Source organism: Microcebus murinus, chromosome 21, assembly GCF_040939455.1.
Source record: "Microcebus murinus isolate Inina chromosome 21, M.murinus_Inina_mat1.0, whole genome shotgun sequence".
In the NCBI taxonomy this organism is placed as follows: Eukaryota; Metazoa; Chordata; class Mammalia; order Primates; family Cheirogaleidae; genus Microcebus; species Microcebus murinus.
This window is the reverse complement of record NC_134124.1, coordinates 36,763,581-36,785,663: the sequence shown is the minus strand read 5'-3', so window position 1 is coordinate 36,785,663 and position 22,083 is coordinate 36,763,581. Positions and strand designations below refer to the sequence as shown.

At 38.2% G+C, this 22,083-nt stretch overlaps 1 pseudogene; it reads right to left on the bottom strand.

Annotated features, from left to right (window-relative positions):
- Window positions 1–5,390: 5,390 nt before the first annotated feature.
- Window positions 5,391–21,770, bottom strand: LOC142863111 (polynucleotide 5'-hydroxyl-kinase NOL9 pseudogene; annotated as a pseudogene).
- Between the last annotated feature and the right edge of the window lie 313 nt (window positions 21,771–22,083).

The following is a 22,083-nucleotide window of genomic DNA, read 5'->3' as shown; positions in this document are numbered from 1 at the left end:
TAAAAAAGGAGATATCACAACTGATCCCAATGAGATATAAGATACAATTTATGAATACTACAAAAATCTTTATGCACACAAACTGGAAAATGTGGAGGAAATGGACAAATTTCTAGAAACACACAGCCTCCCTAGGCTCAACCAGGAAGAAATAGATTCCCTGAACAGACCAATCTCAACAGCTGACATAGAAACAGCAATTAAAAATCTCCTTAAAAAGAAAAGTCCCAGTCCAAATGGCTTCACACCTGAATTTTACCATACTTACAAAGAAGAACTAGTACCTATCTTGCAGAAACTATTCCACAACATGGAGAAGAACGGAAACCTCCCCGATACCTTTTATGAAGCGAATATTACTCTGATACCAAAACCAGGAAAGGATGCAACAAAAAAAGAAAACTACAGACCAATATCCCTAATGAATATAGATGCAAAAATTTTCAACAAAATCGTAGCTAACCGAATCCAGACACTTATGAAAAAAATAATCCACCACGACCAAGTGGGCTTCATCCCAGGGATGCAGGGATGGTTCAACATCCGTAAATCTATAAATGCAATTCACCACATAAACAGAAGCAAAAACAAAAACCACATGATTCTTTCAATAGATCCAGAAAAAGCTTTTGACAAAAATTCAACACCCTTTCATGATACGAACACTTAAGAAAATAGGCATAGAAGGGACATACCTAAAAATGATACAAGCCATATATGACAGACCCATAGTCGACATCATACTGAATGGGGAAAAATTGAAATCATTCCCACTTAGAACTGGAACCAGACAAGGCTGCCCACTATCTCCACTTCTGTTCAACATAGTGCTGGAAGTCTTGGCTACAGCAATCAGACAGGAAAATGGAATCAAAGGTATCCAAATAGGGGCAGAAGAGATCAAACTTTCACTGTTTGCTGATGATATGATATTGTATCTAGAAAACCCCAAGGATTCAACCAAGAAACTCCTGGAACTGATCAATGAATTTAGTAAAGTCTCAGGATACAAAATCAATACACAGAAATCAGAGGCATTCATATACGCCAAAAACAATCTCATTGATAACCAAATCAAAGACTCAATTCCCTTCACAATAGCAACAAAGAAATTAAAGTACCTAGGAATATATTTAACCAAAGAGGTAAAAGACCTCTACAGGGAGAACTATGAAACACTGAGGAAGGAAATAGCAGAGGATGTAAACAGATGGAAATCCATACCATGCTCGTGGATCGGCAGACTCAATATCATCAAAATGTCTATACTACCCAAACTGATCTACAGATTCAATGCAATACCTATTAAAATCCCATCAGCATTCTTCACAGATACAGAAAAAATAATTTTACGCTTCGTATGGAACCAAAGAAGACCCCGAATATCAAGAGCAATTCTAGGCAACAAAAACAAAATGGGAGGCATTAATATGCCAGATATCAAACTATACTACAAAGCTGTAGTAATTAAAACAATATGGTATTGGCACAAAAACAGGAATATTGACCAGTGGAACAGATGTGAAAATCCTGATATAAAACCATCCTCATATAGCCATCTCATCTTTGACAAAGCAGACAAAAACATACGCTGGGGAAAAGAATCTCTCTTCAATAAATGGTGCTGGGAAAACTGGATAGCCACCTGTAGAAGGCTAAAACAGGACCCACACCTTTCACCTCTCACAAAAACCAACTCACGCTGGATAACAGACTTAAACCTAAGATATGAAACTATTAGAACTCTAGAGGAAAAATTTGGAAACACTCTCCTAGACATCGGCCTGGGCAAAGAGTTTATGAAGAAGTTCCCAAAGGCAATCACAGCAGCAACAAAAATAAATAAATGGGACATGATCAAACTACAAAGCTTCTGCACAGCCAAAGAAATAGTCATGAAAGTAAACAGACAACCTACAGAATGGGAGAAAATTTTTCCATCCTATGCATCCGATAAGGGACTGATAACTAGAATATACTTAGAACTCACGAAAATTAGGAAGAAAAAATCAAATAACCCCATTAAAAAGTGGGCAAAGGACTTGAACAGAAATTTTTCTAAAGAAGACAGAAGAATGGCCAACAAACATATGAAGAAATGCTCAACATCTCTAATCATCAGGGAAATGCAAATCAAAACCACAATGAGATATCACTTAACCCCAGTGAGAATGGCCTTTATCAAAAAATCTCCAAACAATAAATGCTGGCGTGGTTGCGGAGAGAGAGGAACACTGCTACACTGCTGGTGGGACTGCAAACTAGTTCAACCTCTGTGGAAAGCAATATGGAGATACCTTAAAGCGATACAAGTGAATCTACCATTTGATCCAGCAATCCCATTGCTGGGCATCTATCCAAATGATCCAGTGACACTCTACAAAAAAGACACCTGCACTCGAATGTTTATAGCAGCACAATTCATAATTGCAAGGCTGTGGAAACAGCCCAAGTGCCCATCAATCCAAGAATGGATTAATAAAATGTGGTATATGTATACCATGGAGTACTATTCAGCTCTAAGAAACAACGGTGATATAGCACATCTTATATTTTCCTGGTTAGAGCTGGAACCCATACTACTAAGTGAAGTATCCCAAGAATGGAAAAACAAGCACCAGATATATTCTCCAGCAAACTGGTATTAACTGAGTAGCATCTAAGTGGACACATAGGTGCTACAGTAATAGGGTATTGGGGAGGTGGGAGGGGGGCGGGTATATACATACATAATGAGTGAGATGTGCACCATCTGGGGGATGGTCATGATGGAGACTCAGACTTTTGGGGGGAGGGGGGGAAATGGGCATTTATTGAAACCTTAAAATCTGTACCCCCATAATATGCCAAAATAAAAAAAAAATTAAAAAATAAAAAAATAAAAAAAAAAATTTATCCAATAATGGGCAAAAAAAAAAAAAAAACCTTCCTAAAAGGGAAAGTCCTGGACCAGATGGTTTCACACCAGAATTTTACCACACCTACTAAGAATCTGGTGCCTATCCTGCAGAAATTATTCCATAACATCCAGAAGGATGGAATCCTACCCAACACATTTTATGAAGAGAATATAACCCTGATACCAAAACCAGAAAAGGATGCAACAAAAAAAGAAAACTATAGACCAATATCCCTTACGGATATAGATGTAAAAATTCTCAACAAAATTCTAGCTAATCGAATCTAGGTGTTTATCAAGAAAATAATCCATCACAAACACGTGGTCTTCATCCCAGGGATGCTGGGATGGTTCAACATATGCAAATCCATAAATGTAATTCACCATAAAACAGAAGTGAAAAACAAAGACCATATGATCCTCTCAATAGATGCAGAAAAAGCATTTGACACAATTCAACATGCTTTTATGACAAGAATGCTCAACAAAATAGGCATGGACAGGGCTTACCTAAAAGTGATATAAGCCATATATGACAAACCTACAGGCAACATTATACAGAATGGGGAATAATTGGAAGCATTCCCACTTAGAACTGGAACAAGACAAGGTTGCCCACTATCTCCACTTTTATTCAACATAGTGCTGGAAGTCCTTGCTACAGCAATCAGACAAGAGAGCGGAATTAAGGGCGCCCAAATGGGAACAGAAGAGGTCAGACTCTCACTCTTTGCTGATATGATATTATACCTAGAAACCCCCAAGGGTTCATCCAAGAGACTCCTTCAATTGAGAAATGAATTCACTAAAGTCTCAGGATACTAAATGAATACACAGAAATCAGAGGCATTCATATACGTCAACAACAGTCAAAGTAAGAACAAAATCAAAGACTCAATTTCCTTAAAAACAGCAACTAAGAAAATAAAGTACCTAAGAACATATTTAACCAAGAAGGTAAAAGAGCTTTAAAGGGAGAACTATGAAACACTGAAGAATGAAATAGCAGAGGATATAAACAGGTGGAAGACCATACCACGCTCATGGATCCACAGAATCCACATTGTTAAAATGTCTGTAGTACCCAAAGTGACTTACAGGGTCAATGAAATCCCTATCAAAATACCATCATCATTTTTCACAGATACAGAAAAAATTATATGATGCTTCATATGGAACCAGAGAAGACCCCATATAGCAAAAGCAAACCTAGACAATAACAATAAAATGGGAGGTACCAACTTACCAGACTTCAAACTATACTACAAGGCTATAGTAATTAAAACAGCTTGGGTATAGCACAAGAACAGACACATTGACCAGTGGAACAGAACCGAGAACCCAGATATAAAACCATCCTCATACAGCCAACTAATCTTTGACAAAGCAGACAAAAACATACACTGGTGAAAAGAATCCTTCTTAAATAAATGGTGTTGGGAAAACTTTATAGCCTCATGAAAAAGACTAAAACAGGACCCACACCCTTCACCTCTCACAATAATCAACTCACGCTGGGTAACACACTTTAATCTTAGGTGTGAAACTATTGGAATTGTAGAGGAAAATGTTCGAAATAGTTTTCCAGACACTGGGTTAGGCAAAGAATTTATGAAGACCCCAAAGGCAATCACAGCAGCAACAAAAATAAACCAATGGGACATGACCAAATTAAAAAGCTTCTGCACAGCCAAAGAAACTGTCAAGAGAGCAAACAGAGAACCCACCGAATGGGAGAAAATTTTCACAAACTACATATACTATACAGGGCTGATAAATAGACTCTATTTGACTCTATTTGTAACTCAGGAAAATCAACAGGGAAAAATCAAACAACTCTATCAAAAAGTGGGCAAAGGATGTGAACAGGAAGTTTCCCGAAGGAGACAGAATAATGGACAAAAAACACATGAAAAAATGCTCATCATCTCTAATCATCAGGGAAATGCAAATCAAAACCACAATGAGATATCACTTATCTCCAGAGAGAAAGGCCTTTATTAACAAGTCCCCAAACAACAAATGTTGGCATGGATGGGGAGAGATAGGAACACTCCTAAGTTGCTGGTGGGACTGCAAACTAGTTCAACCTCTGTGGAAAGCAATTTGGAGATACCTTAAAGTGATACAACTGGATGTAACATTTGATCCAGCAATCCCATTCCTGGGTATCTACCCAAAAGAACGAAAGTCACTATGAAAAAGACACCTGCACTTGAATGTTTATAGCAGCACAATTCACAATTGCAAAGATGTGGAAACAACCGAAGTGTCCATCAATACATGAGGGACTAATAAAATGTCACACACACACACACACACACACACACACACACACCATAGAGTACTATTCAGCTATAAGAAACAATGGTGATATAGCACCTCTTATATTTTCCTGCCTAGAGCTGGAACCCATTCTATTAAGTGAAGTATCCCTAGAATGAAAAAAGAAGCACTACATGTACTAACCAGCAAATTGATATTAACTGATCAACACCTAAGTGGACATATAGGAATAACATCTATCGGGTGTCTGGCAGTTGGGGGGTGGGTGGGTATACACATACATACTGTGTATGATGAGCACCAACCGGGGGAAGGACACGCTTCAAGTTCTGACTCGAGGGGTTGGGGAGGCAAGTGCAATATACATTACCTTAACATTAGTACCCCCATTATATGCTGAATAAAAACCTTTTGTCTTTATTAAAGTAATACATGCACTTGCTAGCTAAAAAATTCAAATTAAAAAAAAAAAGAATTAGGCTGTGAATACTCACTGACCTGTCACCTAGATGCTACAAATGATACTGTGTTGTTTCTCTTACTGCCTTCCCTTCCCTGTACTCATCCATCAATTGATCTTATTTCTTATGCATTTGAAAGTAAGTTGCAGACATCAGCACACTTCATTCTAAATGTTTGAGCACACGGATAATTATCTACAATTCAATATTTACTCATGGTTATTTTTTCCTAAGCTCAGATTTACACTCAAGACACGTACACATCTTAAGGGGATCATTCCCCAAGTTCTGACAATGCATATGTCCCCTAACGCTTCCCCTAAACAGCCTCCCAGATACCCCAAAACTGGCTTAGCTACCTGTCTTCTGTACAGTTCTCCTGGGGACCATACTGCCAATTAGTTCCTAGGAGTGGGCTTGCGCTCATAGCACCTGGGCCTGCTCACCCACAGCATGCTTTATCATGGGCACTGCACGGCCTGTGATACCCTGTCTTGCTAGCCCAGAAGCGCCACAAAGAGAGTGACTACGTCTGTCTCTCTATCACTCTCACTTGCCAGGGAACACCCAGAGCATGGCACTTAGTAGGTGCTCAGAAAACAGGGAGCTGAAAACCAATCAACAAAGCTGGTTAGCAAAGAAAGAGCCTAGACGGAGCAAGAGCAGAGGTGTCCTCCCCACCCTAGGTGGGGGCCCGGCCAAGTGCCAAGGGGGCTGGGGGCTCTGTGGAGTGTCACTGTAGTGCCCACAACCAAGGGGCTGTCAATAAGGCACCACCCATGAGGATAAGGAAGAAATGGACACCTGAATCCAAGTCCAGTAGGAAGAGCGTGGAGCCCCAACCTGCCGCAGAAGGTGCTTCAGGGGAGGGGGCAGACCTCATAAGTGACTAATGCTCCATGGTCTGTGTCACATACACCCAGATCTCCCCCCTATCCCTGCCCCAGGCTCTGTGTGACCTTGGACAGCTTCACAGACTCAGTTTCTTCATCTGACACATTATTTAGTCCCCTACTACTATGGTATTACATCCTTTTCCTCCCTTCAGATCTATTCCTATCTGCTTTATATATTTAGGTGCCCCCAGTTTAGCCATATATATATGCATAACTGTTATATCCTCTTAACAAATTGGACACACTACCATTACAGTGATCTTCTTTATCTCTTCTTACAGTTTTTGAGGTAAGGTCTATTATGATTGATAGAAGTTTAGCTACCGCAGTTCTCTTTTGGGTTTTAATTTCATGGAGTATCATTTTCCATCTCTTCACTTTCAGTCCATGTATGTCCATAAAGCTGCAGCGAGCCTCATGTAGGCAGCAGATAGTTGGGTCTTGTGTGTGTGTGTGTGTGTGTGTGTGTGTGTGTGTGTGTGTGTGTGTGTGTGTGTGTGTGTGTGTGTGTTTTAATCCATTTAGCCACCGTCTCTTTTGATTAAAATATTTAATCCATTTATATTCAAGATAATAGGTAAGAAGTAACTATCACCAGTTGTTAATTGTTTTCTAGTTGTTTTCTAGATCCTTTCTTCCTCTCTTACTATCTTTCTTTGTAGTTTCTTCCGGTAGTGATTCACTTTGATTCCTCTCTTTTTTCTTCCACTAGAAGTTTTTGCTCACCATGAGGCTCACATAACACATCTCATAACAGGTTATTTTAAGCTGACAGCAACTTAATTTTGGCCACACATAGAAATGCTACATTGTTACTCCTGCCCCCATTTTACATTTTTAGTGTTACAGTTTGTACCTTTATAACTTGTGTATCGCTTAACAAATTATTGTGACTATAGTTATTTTTAACCATTTTGTCTAGTAACCTTTATACTAGAGACATAAGTCATTTATACACCATCATTACAGTATCAGAATCCGGATTTGACTATAGTAGTCGCCCCTTACCCATGGTTTCCTTTCCTAAGCTTCAGTTATGCGCAAATGAGATCTGAAAATATTACATGGGAAAATGCAGAAATCAACAACCCATAAGTTTGAAATTGTGTGCTCTTCTGAGTAGCACAGTAAAATCTTGCACTGTCCCCCACAGAATGTGAATCATCCTTTGTTTAGAATCTCGCACTATCTGTGCTACCCTGTCAGTCATTATTAGTCATTTCAGTTATCAGATCCACTATCACGGTACCTCAGTGCTCTGTTCAGTAATCTTTATTTTAGTTAACAATGGCCTCTAAGCTCAAGAACAGTGATGCTGGCACTTCTGATATGCCAAAGAGAAGCTTTAAGTAAGTGCTTCCTTTAAGTAAAATAGTAAGTTCTAGCCTTAATAAGGGAAGAAAAAAAAATCATATGCTGAGATTCCTAAGACCTATGGTAAGAATAAATCTTCTATCCGTGAAATCATGAAGAGGAAAACAGAAATTTATGCTAGTTTTGCTGTGGCACCACAAACTAAAATTTATAGCCACAGTGCATAATAAGTGCTTAGGTAAGAAGAAAAGGGCATTAAATGTGTAGGTATAAGACATAAACAGAAACAGAAACATGTCCTGGTTGATGGCAATCAGGTGTAGGACTATCCATGGTTTCAGTCATTTCCTGGAGGTCTTGGAGTCCATCCCCTGGGGTAAGGGGATAAGGGGAACTACTATACTGATTATGTCTACAATTACAGAACTCTAAACCACATGAAGAATATGACAAAACAAAATTAACAAAATGACAAATCTACAATCATAGATTTTAAAAGCCATTTCTTTATCATTTATAGAACGACTGGCCAAAAATTCAGTAAGATAACAAAATGTTGAATGATACATTAACCAACATTACCTATTTGGTATTTAACACTCCAGCCAACAACTGCCAAATGTACATCCTTTTTAAATGCACATTAAACCTTTAGCAAGATATTCATAAGCTGGGCCATTGAACATTACCCACAATATCAAAAAACTAAAATTATCCTTATTTTATTCATGAACTATATAGAATCAAAGAAGAAATACATGATACCAAATGTCTAGAAAACATTCAAATGCTAAAATATTAAGGACCACACTTCAAAATAACTGTTTTTCAAATAAAACAATCACAAAAGCACTTAGAAAACATTTGAAACTGAAGGAAATGTGAAAATGTGCAATAGATGCAGCTACTCAGTAAAGCTGTGGGAAGGAAAATATTTTTAAGTGCTTGTATCAGAGAAAAGAATAAAATAAGTGATGTATGTTTCCACATAAAGAAGAGATAAAAATGCAACAAAACTGAATAAAAATATGTAGAACAAAGTAGAAGATTAAAATTGGAAACCGATAAAATAGAAAAGGAAGAAAGACAACAAAGGAAACTCATAAGGCATGAAGATGGTTCTTGGAACAGATTAATGACATTGATAATCCTTTAGAAAAATGAGTCAAAAATAAAGAGAAAGCACAAATGACCAATATGAGAAATAAGAGAGAAAACAGTATATAGACATTAAATAGGTAATATGAACAATTTCATAAGTAAATTTGACAGTTTAGATGAAATGTTCCTAAGATACTACCAAATCTACATAAACTCCTTCAGAAAACAGAGGAGGAAGGCTCACTTGCCAAATCCTGTGTGAACTAAAGTAAAATTTTAAGGCTTACGCGCCCTCCCCCCCACCGGCTGACTAAATGGACCCCCTCGTGGCCAAAGGAATATCCTAAAACTAAATTGCCTGCCAAGAGGAACGAGGTCAGGCATGCCTTACCATGCCCCCCTCTCTCCTTGGAGAAATCCGTTGTAAACCATTAACAGGCCTAAGCATATGCAAGACAAACCTGCAGGTCCTCAACTTATATAACAAATGTATGTCCGGTGACTTATCTCTGATAACAGCTCCTTATGTTGAAACATCCCAAGCCTTTAGACAAAGCTTCATATCTTTGACCAATTACAACCCAAAGAATCTTTAAACCCACCTATAACCTGTAACCATCCCCCCTTCAAGATGTCACACCTTTTTGGGGCAAACCAATGTATCCCTCCCATGTATTGACTTAATCACTGTACCTGTAACCCCTGTCTCCCTGAAATGTATAAAACCAACTGTCACCTACCACATCGAGTCCACTTGCTCAAGGCCTCCTGGGAATGGCTCCGGGTCATGATCCTCAAATTGGGCTCAGAATAAATCTCTTTAAAATAATTTTACAGTTTGGTTTGTTTCGGTTGACACTTGTCACAAGGACTGTAAAATCTTGACACGAAACCTGACGATGACATTACAAGTGAAGTAGAGGTCTCTATCCCCATTAACTTAGAAGCAAAAATCATTAACAAAATATTAAAAACACAATCCAGAATTATAGAAAAAGGATAACAAATCATAAGTGGTACTTACTTCAGAAAGGCAACTTTGAGTTAACATTGGAAATCAATATAATTCACCAAGAACATAATAAATAAGTAAAACCATATGATCTTGTCAGGAGATGTCTATGCAGTCAAAAAAACACCAATTTATGATTGTAAAAAATGACCCCCAATACACCAGACTGAGATGGGAACTTCCTCAACCTGAAAATGAATATCCCAATAGATAAACAACTATTTAAAAGCATGTTCATTGGTGAAGTATTGAAAGCTTACCTTCTTACATTAAAGAAAAATATCAAGGGTTTCAGTTCTCATCACTTTAATGCAATATGGTACTGGTGGTCTCGTCCAGCACAAAGAGGAATGAAAAAGAAATAAAACAAATAAATGCTGGATAAGAACTGATACACTCATTATTCACAGACAACATAATCATGTATTTAGAAAATATAAAGGGATATAGTTCAAAATGGTAAAAATAATGTATACAGTAACCAAGGTTCCAAAATAATTGTGACTTTACAAGGAACACTTAGGAAATGAAATTTAAAACAAATATGATACAGTACTTCATTAGAATCAGACACATCAGCACAAACCCAGATTTAATATATATAGATGGATACATACAGAAATAATTATAAAAAGGTTTATATACACAGGTAAATATCAATACATAGATTTCCTTATTCAGTCTATTTAGTATCTATAAGCAAACACACACCAAAAGCAACAAGAACACAGAGAACCCAGAGTTTGGGGTTCTCATCATCAACTAATAAAAGTGTCCTTGGAAAAATGGTTTATTCTAGCCCTGGGGCGGGACATATACAAGATGAGCCTGGAACATCTCTGAAGGCCAAACGTAACAAAGTACTAAAAAATAAAGATCATAACAGGCCCACGTTTAAAGGGACACAGGTGCCAACTAAGAGTCCAAGTGGGCAAAGATGTAACTATACAGAAAAAAAGAGTTTGTTAGAAATTTGTACCAGACTCCTTTGTGTCTTTCTTGAATATTAACATGTGCTTGCATAGTGTGAAAAGCAGATTCATGCTTCGTGATATCAAAGCTTATTACAAAGCTGCAATAATCAGAACAGTGTGGTGCTGGCATAATAGTAGGTAGATATATACACCAATGGAATAGAATTGACAGTCCAAAACTAAATCTACATATCTATGGCCAATTACAATAGTAAGATAAATAATCAAATTTTAAAATGTGAAAATTATTTAAAAATACATTATGCTAAAGAATATATGCACATTGCCAACGTGCCTATGAAAAGATACAAAAAATCATTAACCATTAGAGAAGTGCAAAGCAAAGACACAAGGAGACATCACTTCAAAATCACTAGGATGGCCGTACTCAAGAGAATAGAAAATAACAAGTGTTGGAAAGGATGTAGAGAAATGTGAAACCACATTCATTGCTGAAGGGAATGGAAAATGATGCAACCACTGTGGTAAACACTTTGGAGGTTCCTCCAAAAATTAAGAAATTACCAAATGACCCAGCAATTCCAATCCTAGGTAAACAGTCAACAGCATTTTAAACAGTTGTTCCAACAAAAACTTGCACACACATGTTCTTAGCAACATTATTTATAATGATCACAGAGTAGAAACAGTCCAAATGTCTTCCTACTGGTGAGGCGATGAATAAAAGGTAGTATTAATAGTATATCCGTACAATGAAATATTACTATACAGCCATAAAAAACAATGAGGTACTGATTATGCAACAACACAAATGATCCTTGAAAACGTTACACTAAGGGAAAGATCCAAGACAAAGGACACGTGGTGTATAAATCCATTTGTATGAAATCTCCTGAATTAGGAAATCCATAGAGACAGACAGTAGATTCTTCACTGCTATGGTATATGTGGGGAGTGGAGTGAGGTGGTGAAGATCCACAGATTATAGGTACTTTTGGGGTTACGGAAAATGTTCTGGAATTAGATAGCTGGAATGGTTGTGCAAAATAGTGCATATACTAAAAATCACTCAATTATGCCTTTTTAAATGTGAATTTAAAAAGTGAAGAAGCAAAAACAAATACACAAATAAAAAAATCCAGACAGGACATGTAAAAGAAAACTAGCAAAGTGTTAAGACTGATAGCCACTGACAGCCACAGTCTCAATGCAATAGTATAAACACTCCAATTAAAGAGCAAAAGTCCGGAAAGAAAACATTACTTGGAATGAGCTGGGACATTTTATAATGATAAAAGGGTGTGAGAAGACACTGATAAAATTTCTACTTTATTTCACCTAATTCTTATAAATTCCAGTATGTTTCACTCTAAAACAAAATATTAACATAAATTAAGGTAAATATGTGTATACCACTGATAGTTACTTATAATCAGGTGTAAAATATCTTCATTGGGGTATTCAGCGGATAGTACATAATCTCCCAAACCTCACCAACATTTGTTCTTTTAATAGTTAATTTTATTATTTTATTTATCTTTAATTATAAATTAACAAATTATAGTTATATATATTTATGAGGTACAAAGTGATGTTATGATTTATGAATACAATGTGAAATATTTAAAGCTGATTAACATATTCATCACTCCTCAAATACTTATTGTGATGAGAACATTTGAAATTTACTCAGAGATTTTACAGTATACACCGTTACCTAATACATACATCGCTCTGTGCAATTTATCTCAAAGGAAAAAGAACTTATTCCTCCTGCCTAGTTGAACCTTTGTAGTCTTCAACTATCATCTTTCCATTGCCCACAACCTCCTATCCTCTGGTAACCTGTGTGATGATTTTACACTCCACTTATAAGTAAGATCATGTGGTATTTGCCTTTCTTCTGTGCTTGGCTTATTTCACTTAGCGTACCATTGTGCAATTCCATCCATGTTGTTGAGAAATGACAAGAATTCTTTCTTTTTTAAGGCGGAATAGTATTTCATTGTGTATATATACACACACACAATTAAAAAATATGTATCAATATCACATTTTCTTTTATCCATTGATCTGCTGATGGACACAACATGTAGGCCGAGTCCGTAACTTGGCTATTATGAATAGTGTTTCAGTAAATGTGGGAGTGCAGACATCTCTTAAACACACTTATTTCAAATCTTTTGGGTAAATACCTAGAAGTGGGATTGCTGGATCACATGGCAATTCTATTTTTAGTTACTTGAGACAAGTACTGGCTATACTAATGTGCATTCCCACCAACATGTGTGTAGTGGTTATGTAGTGGCATTCCACTAAAATTTAATTTGCATGTCCTTTATGATTCATGATATCGAACATCTTATTACATACTCAGGGATCATTTGCACATGTGTCTTCTCAATTCTTATGCTCAGATTTTTTTGTTTTGCTTTGTTTGAGGTAAAATTCACATGACATAAATGTACTCTTTTAACTATTTTAAAGGCACAATTCAGTGGTAATTTTCACATTAACAATTTTTTTGCATCCATCAGCACTTTCCAGTTCCAGAGCATTTTCAACACCCCAAAAGGAAAGCAGTCATTCTCCACTGTTCCTTTTCCCCAGATGCTGTCACACTCATCTGCTTTATGTCTATGTGGGTTTGCCTATTCTGGACATGCCATAAAAATGGAATCACATAGCATGCAGCCTTTTTGTTTGACTTCTTCATTTAGCATACTGCTTTCAAGGATGACTCACGCTGAAGCACGTATCATTTCTGAACACCTTGTTTTCCAACTATATTCTGGTTTCAATGGCATACAAACTTCCACTGCTGCATTAAATCCCTTTAGAAAGCACACCAGACAGCAAGCATGAGCGACCACGCAGAAGACTAGGGAAAATTCTAGCTCATGTAGCTTTAAAAGTGAAACTTGAAACTATCACACAAGTTACACTGACCACTCTTGCTACATAAGAGCACCATTCACGACCACTAAACCCCTTCAAGTCTCTTGTTGTCAGGCTTGAGACAAAGCTTTCCCGTAGAAAAGTGTCTTCTCTCACTAAAAACATCAGCATCAGTTTATTTTCAATAGAGCCTAGGTTTCGGGTGTTTTCCCTCTATGTCTTTCCTTAGCTTCTCTTGCTCCAACTTTCTCTGATGCTCCAGGAAGTTTAAAATTGTAATCTGTTATGATGTAAGGTATTGTCCCTTGAAGCCCATGCTGGCTCTTGAAGACAGTGAGGAACAGAAACAGCTCCAACAAGCAGACAATTCAGTTCTTGGCTCTTCCAGGGGCACAGGGGTGAGGATGTGGTACAGCTGCTTCTCCATGTCAATGCCTCAACAGATGCCAAACCCCACACAATCACAGAAAGGAGTCTGGGCAAGCAGGATAGGCCCATTGGTGTACCCTCTGACGTCATCCAGGATCCTGCAAAGTCCAACCCAGCTGGCACTGACAGGGTATAGGATGTGGGTAGGGGTGACATCAGAGTGTGTCATACTGAGTGTGACTGCATTGAAGGGGACCTGATAGTGTGTCAGACCATATAAAGGACTGAGTGGCTTTGGCAAGGGGGGCTGCAGCTGGCCAAGGTAACCTAGCACACTCAGGACTCGAAGAATTTTGTTATATAATTCTCTATCTCTTGGAGTTATTCTGAATGCAAACTCCGAACGAATGCACATTAGTTTATGTCCAGTAAACACAACCAGACTCTTTATCTTCATCAGCAAATTCCAAATTCTCTGCAAATTCTGCAAGTTTGAAGCCTTGATTTCTTATCTTGGACTTGCTTTTTGTGTATAAGCCACCCTTGTCATCTACATAGCCCACAGTGAGGGTTGGCATGTGTTTACTGTGGGCAGAACCAAACTGAACGGCAATCAGATCAGATCAATGAGAAGCAAAATCCCTTTATGTAACACTCAGCCCATTGTGTTGATGTTGAGAGGAGACTATTGTAAGAGCTGAACACATATTTTATTATCTCAATGTAATTTTCATAGTCGTTTCTACAAGTTTTCCCATAATATACCATCTTCTGTGGTGTCCTCTGGTGGGTGAAAGGTGGTCTCAGAATTGGTTCTGTAAGGTTAAGAAATGCAACCAGGAGGAATATATTCTGTCCCAGATCACATTCCAAATAGTCAACACAGGAAACATTATTTAAGAACTGGTCGATCAGGTATCTATTAAATGTTGACTTTCCAACATCCTCAGACCCACAAACTAGAATGATAGGGCAGCCATCTACTTCTTCACAAGAAACATTGACTAACTCTTCCAGTGTTGAAAGGTTACTCTTATATAAAAGAAGGCCTTTTTTCTCTCTTCTCTCTTTTGATGCCAACAGACCTCAAAGCTAAACATTCAGAATTAATCTGGAAAGTTGGACTCTCTTGTGTAAAAATGTAGGATAAACCTGGATAGCTGGTTATGAACTTTACAGTGGAGGTTTTCAGAGGTTCTAGCAACACAAAAGAACACAGAGGAGAACAATTCTGCATGGAACAACATCTGTCATCCAGGTTAAGAAGAAATTTGTGCAAAGTCCAGGCTTCCCTTTGGATTTCCTTCTTGCTTTTCTCAGGCATAGAGTAACGAACTGCCTTGACTGTCAGGTGGGAGTGGTCTAGGTAGAGAAGACATCTTGGGCAGGCCTTGGCTGATGTTAAAACCAAACACCCGTACCTGGCCATAGAGGCAAGTCACACGGCAGATCCTGCTAAAAGTATAACCCTGCTGGACTGGCAGCAGAAGCAATGCGCAGCTCGGACCCACGGGTCGCAGGGGTAGGATGAAGAGAGGCACAGAGCAAGTTGGGGGGGGGGGGGCGTGGGGCGTCGTCGGGTTAAAGGCCGCGGTCTTGGGCCTCGGGCCTCACCCATGTGCTACACTTGGCAGACACCCTCCCTCCAGTTCTCGCCAGCCACCTGCGCCTGCAACAACCACCGCCCCAGGCGCCGCAGGCCACACCAGCGCAGGTTCCAGAGGCAGCCGTAGGACCTGCAGCTAAGCATGAGTTGGGGCTGGGCCTTGTGGCCTGTAGCCACGTGGAGCAGCAGGACCCCACTCGTGCAGCAGCGTGCGTCTGCCATGCAGGTTCACCTGCAGCGGTCACACAAGCCGAACACCTTTTTAAGGTTGGATATTTCATTGTATGGACAGAGCATGTTTTATTTATTCATTTTTAAGTTAATGGACATTTGGTTTTTTTCCACTTTTTGGCTACTGTGACTAATGGGACTATGAACAGTCATGTACAAAGTTTCATTGATCATCTATTTTCAAATCACTTGCGTACACACCTAGCATTGGACCATGCAGTGATATGGTAATCCTATTTCACCTTGTGAGGAACTTCCATAAATGTATAGGTATGTGACAACACTCAATTTTATTTCATTGATCTATATGTGTGTCACTGTGTCAGTACTTCACTTTTGGTTAAGGTAGATAATGTAGATTTGTAGTAAGTTTTGAGATTAGAAAGTGCAAGTCTTCCAACTTTGCATTTTTAAAGACTGTTTTGCTATGTAGGATCACTTGCCATTCCATATGAATTTTAGGAACAGCATTTCCATTTATGAAAATAAGCAGTTGGAATTTTGATATGGTTTGCATTAAATCTATTGATCAGCTGAGGGATCTTTACAATTACTCCATCCTAAGAAAAATAGCATGTCTTTCTGTTATTTAATTTCTTTGAACAGTTTTTGAGGGCTCAATGTACAAGTCTTACACTTGTTTTGTTAAGTGCATTTCTAAATGTCTTATTCTTTTTATACTACGGTAAAGGGAATTTAAAAATTTCAATTTCTAATTGTTCCTTGCAACAACAATGTAGAATTAAAGCTGATTTTTATATGTTGATCATGTATACTGCAACGCTGCTGAACTTGTTTAGTATTTCTAATTGTTTCTCCTTTTTTATATTCTCATTTTTGTTAGTATACAATTTTTTCTGATTTCCTTAGTTCTTTGCATTTTCTATTACTATACTTTAAAACAAATACGCTTAAGATATAAAACAACTAAACAAATACACCAAATTAGATGACACAAAGGAACCACACTCTCACATAATGTATTATGCTTTTCATATATTCTTGGGCTCAATTTACTGATATTTACTAAGGAATTCTGTGTCTGTATTTACAAAATATTAGTCTTTTTGGGGGGATAATATCACTTTCAGGTTTTAGTCTTAGGATTATTCTGGCCTCATACAGTGAGATAGGAAGTGATCCTTCTTTTCTTTATTTTCAGAAAAGTATGTGTAGGATTACTGATGTATCTCCTCTGAATATTTGATACTTTTTGCCAGTGAAAACATACAGTGCCAGGGTTTTCTCTTATGGAATAACTTTATACATTCAATTTTTAAAAATTCATATAGGGTTATTCAGATTTTCCATTTCTTTTTATGTCAATTTTGGTAAATCATATTTTAAAGAAATTTATCTATTTTACCTAAGATGTTAAATTCATGACATAGTATTATTATTTTAATATCCTTAATTTCTGTGGCATCTGTGATGATAATCCACTTTTAGTTTCTCATACTGGCATTTTGTGTTTTCTCTTTCTCTATTCAGCAGTATACCTAACGATTTGTCATTTGTGATGATCTTTTGAAAAAAACAGCTTCAGAAAAAAAAAAAAAAACAGCTTCGGTTTGTTGGTTATGTCAATTGTCCGACTTTTTCTTGATTCATTCTACTGTCCTTATGATTTTCTTCCTTCTAATTCAAAATAACTATACTCTTATTCCCCTGGCTTCATGGGGAAATTTAAGATTTTTTTTTCTTTTCTAATATTGGAATTTAAGGATGTAACTGTCCCCATAATTACTGCTTTATTTGCATTCTATCAACTTTCTTGGGTTGAATTTGTTATGTTATAGTTTAAAATATTTTATAATTTTGCTGGTATTTTGTCTTTGGCTCCCCAATTATTTATGAGTAAGTTTTTTTAACTTCATGGTATTCCACTTATTTGTTTAGTAAAAAAAACACTCCATATAATTTTATCCTCTTAAATTTATTGACACTTGTTTTATGTCTCAGAATACAATCTTTGTGTACCATGTGTTTAAAGTACACTTTTAAGAATGTGTATCCTGTAGTTTGGAGAATGCACTGCTTCATAAATTTCAATTAGAACAAAGTGACTGATCGTTCAAATTTTCAGGAGTTTACTGATTTTTTTATCCATTTCTATCGACTGATGCATTTTAAAATCTCATGAGTGTGAAATTATTCTTCTTCTTTAATTTTGCCAATTTTTGATCCATAAATTTTCAGCCTCTATGGTCACAGCTACATACATCTTTGTTGCATCTTCTGATCATTTTTTTGCTTTTATCACTAGACATGCTTATCTTTTCCTGTGGCAATGCTTTGTCTTAAAGTCTATTTTATCTAATATTCATAAAGCCCCATGAAACTTCATAGACTCACCCTTAACATGATGTATGTCTTTCACTCCATATATAAAGTGTTCCCTTTAAGGCAACATATAGTAGGGTCTTGGTTTTATATACATGCTGTTAATTTTGCCTTTTCAATGTATATATTGATATGGCTGGATTGAGATCTGCCATTTGTTGTTTTCTGGTTTTGTGTACCTCTCTTGCTTTCTTTTGAATTATTTGAATCATTTTAGTGCTTCACTTTATCAACTGGAATTGTGGCAATATCTTGTTCATTTATTCGTTGTGGTTGCCCTATGTATTATAATTGACATATCTAACTTTTCACAATCCTCTTAGAATGAAGACAGTATCACTTCATGTAAATCACTGCCATAGTGGTGGTGGTGGTGGTAGCAGTAGTTCTGCAGGGCAGCTGAGGGAATCACCGGAGACCTCCTTAAACATGAAGTACTACCTATGGGAGTGCTATCAAGAGGCAAAGAGAATCTAGACCTCATTTTCTCAAGCACTTAAATCAGCCTGTTGGACACTGAAATCTATGGCTTGGATTAAGATCACACACTGGCGTTTTATTCGAAACACCAATCACAGGCTGGTGACAATGCCACTCAGGGCCTTCTCATCAATGAATACCGGTAATATCACAGGGACATTACAGTCTTCTGTCCCTTTCTCCTTAGACATATGAGGAATAGCCATGGGCTGATACAGCCTGTGACTGGTACATAGCAGTCATTTAGTAAACTGTTGAAGGGATGAGTAGATTTGGTTCCATTTTCAATGACTCTATCTGGAAGACACTTTGTTATGGAGTGAATGTTTGTGTCACTACAAAATCCATATGTTGACTCCTAACTCCAGATGTTATAGTATTAAGAGGTGGGGCCTTTGGGAGGTAATTAGGTTTAGATGAGGTCATGAATACAGAGTCCCCATGATGGGATTAGAGTCCTTATTAAAAAACAAACAAACAAACAAAAAACAAGAGCCTAGACCTAGACCCTAGTCTAGCCAAGACCCTAGTCTTTTTCTCTTCACCACGTGAGGATACAGCAAGGCAGCGGCTGTCTGTAAACCAGAAGAGGGCCTTGACCAGACATTGAATCAATGTTGATCTTGGATTTCCTACTTTCTAGAAATGTGAGAAGTCAAGTTATGCATCAGGGGAGATTCAGCTGCAGATGGTTGGGCTTTTGTTTCTCACAGAGCAGGGACAAATCTTCTCCCTTAGCCTATTCAATTTTGGTTAGAATGTATTCCTCAAATGATAGGCAATGTTTTACCCTCAGCACTAATTTGAATTGCTTTCTTAATATAAGCAGTATTTCAGTATCTTCTGATGTATAGGATTATTAAGAACTTATATAATGAGGAAGGAAAAAACCGCCAACACCTAACTAACATTCTTTCTGTGGTCTGGTTTCAGTACACATTTCAGGAATCAAGAGGAGCATCTTCGCAGACCACCTGAGTAGTGCCCTTGGGAATCCACCACAATAATAGAATAGTTAAAATTACTACTTAGCATTTTTCCAAAAAGCTAATGTAAAAGTTCCAAACTTTCATCCGGGCGCAGTGGCTCACGCCTATAATCCTAGCACTCTGGGAGGCCGAGGTGGGAGGACTGCTTGGGCTCAGGAGTTGGAGACCAGCCTGAGGAAGAGCGAGACCCCATCTCTACTAAAAATAGAAAAATTAGCCAGTCAACTAAAAATGAAACAAACAAACAAAAAAATGAGCCAGGCGTGGTGGAGCATGCCCCTAGTCCCAGCTACTTGGGAGGCTGACAGAAGGATCGCTTGAACACAGGGGTTTGAGGTTGCTGCGAGCTAGGCTGATGCCATGGCACTCTAGCCCAGGCAATGAAGTGAGACTCTGTCTCAAAAAAAAAAAAAAAGTTCCAGACTTTCATAGTCACCATGTTTACACAAAAACAAATTTTTACAAATATGGGTATGAAAAATTTAAGATAAGATGTTTTCTGTCAATGATAATTAAACACTTACTGTCCTTCCCCCATGTGAATGTTAAGACCTTGATTATTCATTTTTTAGTACTGATTAGCACCAGAGGGCTGACAGTGGCATAGCCATTGCTCACCAGCATCTGGACACACAGATGAACTGAATCATTGCTCCACAACTTTCCTAAAGAGAAGGAGATAATGAAGTCCAACAAGTAAATGACCATAAAGAAATGCATGAGCAGCAGAATGCTCTGGGTGGCCCTTTTCTCGGGGGATGCTTTTGGAGAAAGGTTGGTGCTGTGAAGATGCTGGGACTGCCTCTTATGCCTATGCAAGAGAATCACCATGTAGACACTGCAGAGGCCCACAAGCCCTATAAAGAAGACATCTCAAAAGGTCAACAGTGAGAAAAATATCTATCTGAGCAAGTCACTAATGGGCCAGAGGGAGGAGGATTCAGTGATGAACAGAAGACTGTCTCAGGTCACACTGGGTTTGGCAACAGTTGAGAGTATGCAGCGAGCACTAATGGACATATTAGTGACATATAAGACCCCCAGGAAAATCAAGCCACACAGGTTGTAAAGTGAGGATTTGTGTTTGACCTCTGCCAAACAGGAGCTTCTGGGGCTGAGGCTGATGGCCTGGAGGACACTCAGCAGGTAGGTGGTACTAACAAAGAGGCCCCTCATCAACCTGTACAGGTAGATAACTGACTTACGCTTGATGTCATCTCAAATTTCCTGAGACCCGATAGTATCGTCACTATGAAGGCCAGGGTCAGCAGCATGACTGTGTGGATTAGGGCCACGTGACCAATGGTTGAGTCAGGGCGCTTGGGCCCGTGCATAAGAGGGAACGTGAGAATGTGGAAGAGAAGAAGGCTGGCGTTGACTGAGATCCCAAGGCGAACAGAGAAAAAGACATCTCTTATGGCAATAAAACTAAAAAGATTTACATTCATCTTATGGGGAAAAGAACCATATAGTAAATGTCTGAAGAGAAAATAAGAAAAACTACCTTTATCACAAATATTACCACCTTCAATCTCAACCAATGCTACTGTCATCATTAAAATGCTTTAATCCTAATGAATTCATTTTCGCCCTTCAATACTAAAGGATAGCATCCTATTTTTATCTCATCTTTGAAAACACCTTTCGTGACTTAACTGCCACTCAATCTCCAGGCTTCTTTGCTGCTGACATAAACAAGCTGCTGTTAAGATGGCAAAGTTGTCCATAGTTTAGGCATATACTCTGATTAACTGTACTGCTTGCTTCTGGTTTGAGATATATTAAAGTGCACTTTCTTTTTTTTTTTTTTTTACATTTATTTTATCATATTATGGGGGTACTAGTATTGTTAGGGTTACATATATTGCCCCTGCCATTCCTCCCCCCACCCCCTGCCTTAGCAATACATCAAGCGTGTCCTGCCCCCAGGTGGTGCCTATGGCACCTATTTTGTAAGTATATATCCTTCCCCTCCTCCTCCCTCCCTTCTGCCCACCACCCGATAAGAGTGGTTTTTCTTCCTTTTTTTGACCTTTGGGTTACATTGTGTATCACTGCCTTTCCCTATGAAAGGTTAGGGGTATTCCCTCCCCGCCCCTCCCTTACAATGGTCTTCACAACCCTAAGATGTGTATCTCCCCCTCCCCCAAACTCTGGTGACCACTATCACCATTTGAGCACCATAGTTTTAATCAGTCAGTACCAATTTGATGGCGAGTAGATGTGGAGCCCATTTTCTTGATCTTGTGTCACCTCACTTTGG